Source organism: Aquarana catesbeiana, linkage group LG07 (genome assembly GCF_042186555.1).
Source record: "Aquarana catesbeiana isolate 2022-GZ linkage group LG07, ASM4218655v1, whole genome shotgun sequence".
NCBI lineage: Eukaryota > Metazoa > Chordata > Amphibia > Anura > Ranidae > Aquarana > Aquarana catesbeiana.
Genome location: NC_133330.1, coordinates 222993134 through 222999459, shown reverse-complemented (window position 1 = coordinate 222999459; position 6326 = coordinate 222993134).

Genomic DNA, 6326 nt, shown 5'->3' with positions numbered 1-6326 from the left:
CCATGAGAGGGGGGAGGGGGAATATGATAGGTGTACCTTATACTTTGGCCTTGTTAAATTCCCCTTAGTAAATGCTATCTGGAGGTTGCCCCATAATGTTTGTGTCTAATCTGCTTGCCATGTATCTTAGAAAAAATAGTAATGTTTATTGTTTTTTCCTCAACAGTTTCCTTCAACGCCACAGGAATGGCAGACTGTGGCCTCCCACTTTGCCCAGCGGTGGGACTTTCCTAACTGCGGAGGGGCAATTGATGGGAAACACGTCCACATCGTCCCACCACCCAACTCGGGGTCGTACTATTATAATTACAAAGGGTTTAATAGTATAGTGATGTTGGCAGTGGTGTCGGCTAATTACGAGTTCTTGTATGTGGACGTGGGGAAGAATGGCCGGATGTCCGATGGTGGAGTGATCGCCCAGACGGAGTTCTACAGGCGTCTCCAGAATGGCAGCTTGGACTTGCCACCTCCAGAGGACAATGTTGAAGGTCTCCCATTTGTGTTCATTGCTGATGAAGCATTTGCGCTGGGGGACCACCTGATGCGGCCATTCCCGATGAGGACCCTCACCCCAGAACAGAGGGTTTTTAATTACCGGCTGGCCAGAGACCGAAGAGTGGTGGAGAACACATTTGGAATCCTGGCCAGCCGGTTCCGATTATTTCTGACACCCATCCATATGGTGGAGTATAAACTGAACCATATAATACTTGCCTGCTGTGTTCTCCATAATTTTTAAAGAAAACATTCAGCCAACTATGCTGGCTCAGTTGGGCCTGAGGCCGGAATCCCAAATCCATCAACACTGACGGCGCTTGAAAGTGGCCGTCCTTGCTTGCCCTCCCTGAATGCCCGTGATGTCCGGTTACGCTACCTGGAGTTCTTTGCGCGTAGGGGGGCTATCAATATGCCAGACAATCTGTGACACCTTTTTCAAATAAAAAACAACCAAAAGAAAATCTTTGTGGACATTTACTGCTTGTGTTTGTTTTAGCTGACCCTGACAGAAATGTGTTGAGTGCAGAAAATGTCGTGATTGGGTAACCTTATAAAAAACACTGTTGGCTGGTACTTCCTAAATGCAAAAACACATTTCACTACAAGTGCACTTGCAACTGCACTGAACCTGCACTTGTAGTGCAAAGTGTATTTGCCCTTAGGAAATAACCCCCATTTTTGCATAAAACAGCAATTACATCACCCCAAAAGTGTTGTAGTGTTGAGACAATAATCCACACATTCTTGAGTAAGGCACTTTTTTATACCTGCACAATCACATGTGCATTTCCCAAAGGTTTTTAAAACAAACCAACATGTTTGTTGTATAACAATGTTTGCAGTAGCATTCTCAAAAATCGAAATATCCATTTCAGATAAAACAGGCCTGTGTAAAACCAACAAGAAAGCCAAAAAACTTGAACTTACAAAGTTCACATATGGTAAAACCTGAAGGCTATATCAGACATGAGTATTTAGGAACTGTGTTTGATATAGTGTTCAGATGGGGGGAAATCACCCCTGGAAAAGCCAAATTTGGAAGATGCACACCAATTTAGGAATGTCAACATGTGCTATCTGCCATCAGGGGGGATCAAGGGACGTGTTTTGGGGGAGCAAGCCCTTCCTCAATGCGACTTTATAATTGAGGAAGGGGTTGCACCCCCAAAACGCGTCCATTGATCTCCCGTGATGGCAGATAGCACATGTTGGCACACTGTGTGCATCCTCCAAATTTGGCTTTTCTAAACATTGTAAAAATTTTCGTAAGATAAAACAGGTGATTTTGTGGGGTCTAAATTCGCCCCAAAACATCAATGATGTTATTATTTTTTTTAATAACATCAGTGATTTGTTGCTGGATGTTTTGCAATTGGAGATTACACCCCATGATCTCCCCGATGAGTATCTGGGCACTTTCAGATGTAAAGCGTTCTGGATCACGATCACCTAAAAAGAGATAAAGAACAAAAAAAAAGGTCTCAAAAATCTGCCAACATCCATCTCTTTTACCTGAGCCTGTGGTCGCAGACACTCACCTGTTGTGGTGCCAATCTCCACCACGTCTTCTTCTTCCTCCTGCTCAGCTTCTTGGGTTGGTATTTCCCCTTCTTCCAGGGGGGGGGCTCTGGTCTCCTCGGATGAGGGGTGTCCGAGTCTTTTCTCCCCTATGTAAAACAAAAATGGTATACTTAGCACACAGATATTTGATGGCAGAACTAGAAATAGGAAACATTGCTTGGAAGTGGGGTACCATTGTCTATTTTAGCAGAGTTCCAAGATGTATCTTTTTTAGTGTCCTTTTTCAAGCTGCAATACTTTACCTGTTTGGTATATGCTTCACAGATGTAGTACACTGGAGCACCTGTGTGGCCGCCCTAATAAAAAGGGTGTTCTGGGGTCCAACACTAGTGCTCCAGTGTCCAGATGTGAAAACAGCTGTTCAGTGTCCTCTCCTTACACACAATCTAGTTTGCATTTCATTCTAGTAACAAATCCATCTACACAAACAAATATTTGGCATCCAAGTAGGCCCAAAAAAATGTGTGAAAATGCATATGGCCTAAACAATGGTGTTCTAGAGGCCGAAAGAAAAATGTTTGATACGAACGAATAATGGGCCCATGAACATTAAAGTTGACCTTTTTAAACGTTACAATTAATAAAAGCATATGGAGCAGAATGAACGGAATAAAGACAGAAAGAATAGGAACACAGCACAACTACTTACTTTTTTGCAGCACTCTCCGGATCTTTCGGTACTGCTCTGGCTCTCTCAACTTCAGGTCCGACCACCGCTTCCTGAGCTGATGTTTCGATCTTCGGACCCCGAAATTCCGCTCAAGACTCCTGACCACTTTCGCCATGATCTTGGCCTTTCGGATGTTCGGGTTGGGGTAAGGCCCATATTTTCCGTCATAGTCGGACTTCTTCATGATGTCGACCATCTCCAACATCTCCCCAAACGACATATTTGTGGCCTTAAAATGTCTCCTTCTGGATCGGGACGTGCCTGGATCCGGGCTTTCCTCCTCCTCGTTGTTAGAATTATCACGCACCTGTTGTAACTCCGCCATCATGCTCTTCCCCCACTGCGCCGAACGAAAAGGGGCGGGGAATACACTAGAAAGAACGTCAGGGGCGGGCAGAGTTACACGCATGTGCAGTGTGTATAAAGCGTAACACGCGTGCGTATTATGTGCAATCTGTGAGCGGAGGAAGGAGCATTGGACACGCCGATCGTAAGAACGAAGGTAAGAGACAAACTTGTGCCTATACTGCTTCTAGATTGAGGCCTATATTGTAACAAGATTAGGAGAGTTTTGTGTGACATTAGGCTTTGTCTTGTGTTGTGTCTTGCTGTAAACATGGATATCTTAATGAAAGATAATGACTTCATGTCAGTATTCATAGATATGCTAAGTGAGCTGCCCTGTCTGTGGGAGATTACCCACCCCCATTTCAAGAACCAAGCAAAGAGGAAGGCAGCACTGGAGCAATTGTGTGAAATTGTGAAGCATGTGATCCCCACGGCAGACATCACTTATTTAAAGATTTTCATTGGTGGCCTGAGGAGCACATATCTGAGGGAGCGCAAGAAAGTCCTGGATTCACAGAGATCCGGAGCAGCAGATAACATCTATGTCCCCAGGATGTTGTACTACGACAGGCTGCACTTTCTGGCAGGCCAGACTGAACCCAGGCCATCCCTCTCCAGTCTTCCTTCCACACTTCCTTCCCCCCCAGCTGAGGCTTCTGACGCCCAACCTGGGCCTTCCAGGCCACATGTGGAGGAGCCCAGATTGAGCCAGGTATAGCATTCCTCTAAATATTTCTGCTTGTCCAAACAATGATGTTAACTAGATGTTAGTTGGGAGTACTAATTTAGGATTGTGATTGATGATGCAAAAACTAAAACTATGTCCCTTTTTCATACACAGGGAAGTCTCAGCCAGGAGGTGGCCGGGCCGAGCTGGCTGGCTGATATCAAGGTCCCTCCACCCCCCCTGAAAACAGAAAGTGGCAGTAGGAGGAGTACCCTAGAGGAGGCGGCTATAGCATTCTTTTGGAGGGCTACAGAGGTCCTGGGAGCACCACACACCAGGCAGGAGAACATTGCTGCCTTCATAGCATATAAAATGCAGAGGATGGAGGAGGGCCAAAAAGCCATGTGTGAGGCCCTCATATCGGAGGCTCTGGAGAAAGGTATGAGGGGCCAAATTACACCTCACACACATCTTTGGGATGGTCCTCCTCCTCCTCCTGCAGGTCCTCCTCCTCCTCCTCCTTCTCCTCCAGGTCCTCCCAGTCCTCCTCCTCCTGCAGGTACTCCTCCTCCTCCACCTCCTCCTCCAGGTCCTACTCCTCCTCCTGCCACATCTCCAACTGCACAGCCACAGCCCGGAATGAAGCGTGAAAGGAAGACCAGAAAGTGAGGATCCAGTCTGGTCAGCCAAAAAATGCAGCCTCTTGTGGTACCACAGCCTGGTGACACAGTCGTCATCTGCTGCTATCTGAGTCTCTGTGAATCCCGGACCAGACTGCACTCCCTTACATATGGACTCCTCAGGCCACCAATTTTGATGTTGAAGAAGTGATGTCTGCCGTGGGGGTCCCAGGCTTCGCTAATTTCTCATGTTGATCCAGTGTTGCCTTCCTCTTTGTTTGGTTCTGATCCCTTAATAAAGGATTTTTGTTTTGAATTATACTCTCCTATGTGTTTTACTTCAAAAAGGACAGTTTGTTTGTGAGGATTCAGGTACATTTCAAATATACAATGTGAAATGAACAAGGGACACCAACAACAAACAATCTCCTGGAGATTAAATAATACAAGATGTCAATGGTGTTGGGGTAACTTGACACACAAAACACACCCAAAAATATTCTGGAGTAAAAATAAAAATAACATTGAACAAAGATCAGCCTTGGAAAAAATCCAAACATTAAAGAAAAAAAAAGGCTTAAAATCCAAAATAAAAAAAAATTAAAAAATTTAAAACTGTCAGATGTGACAACTAATAACAATATATTCAGGTAATCCCACTAAAAAAACACAAATAAAAGTTTGTGAGAAGTGTGTGTGAATATGAGCAGCAAAACGACTTAATTCTTGTCACATTATAAAGAAGAAGAGAGTGCGCTGTATTAAACCATTTTGAACATTGCAGCGTGACGAAAATGCTGTATCCATTGCGAACGCTAAGTTTACCAGAACGAGCTGTCCCGTGTCGAAATTTCTTCTGAGTATGCATGGCACTTTGTGCGTCGGAACAGGCCACACACAGTCGGAATTGACGCGATCGGATTTTGTTGTCGGAAAATTTTATCTCCTGCTCTCCAACTTTGTGTGTCGGAAAATCCGATGGAAAATGTCCGATGGAGCCCACACACGGTCGGAATTTCCGACAACACGCTCCGATCGGACAATGTCCATCGGAAAATCCGACCGTGTGTACGGGGCATTAGTCCATAGGATTCAATAATGAGTTGGCCCACCCTTTGCAGCTATAACAGCTTCAACTCTTCTGGGAAGGCTGTCCACAAGGTATAGGAGTGTGTCTATGGAAATGTTTGACCATTCTTCCAAAAGCGCATTTGTGAGGTCAGGCACTGATGTGGATGAGAAGGCTTGGCTCACATTCTCCACTCTAATTCATCCCAAAAGTGTTCTATCTGGTTGAGGTCAGGACTCTGTGCAGGCCAGTTATGGACCTTGCTTTGTGCACTGATCTTGGCCTCAAGCTTTGAGCTTTGGGCTTGGCCTCTTAGTTCCAGTGAAGGGAACTCTTAAGGTGTCAGCATACCAAGACATTTTGGACAATTTCATGCTCCCAACTTTGTGGGAACAGTTTGTGGTTGGCCCCTTCCTGTTCCAACATTACTGCGCACCAGTGCACAAAGCAAGGTGACATGGATGAGTGAATTTGGGGTGGAGGCCCTTGACTGGCCTGAACAGAGTCCTGACCCCCAACCCGATACAACAACTTTGGTATGAATTAGAGTGGAGATTGTGAGCCAGGCCTTCTTGTCCACATCAGTGCCTAACCTCACAAATGCACTTTTAGAAGACTGGTCAAACATGCCCATAGACACACTCCTAAAGCTTGTGGATAGCCTTCCCAGAAGAGTTGAAGCTGTTATAGCTGCAAAGGGTGGGTCAACTCAATATTGAACCCTATGGACTAAGAATGGGATGCCATTAAAGTTCATGTGCGTGTAAAGGCAGATGTCCCAATATTTTTGGTAATATAGTGTATGTGCAAAGTTTTACAATGTATGTTCTTTAGAAAGTAGTCACAGGCATAGAAAAGTTTCTCCCTTGGCTA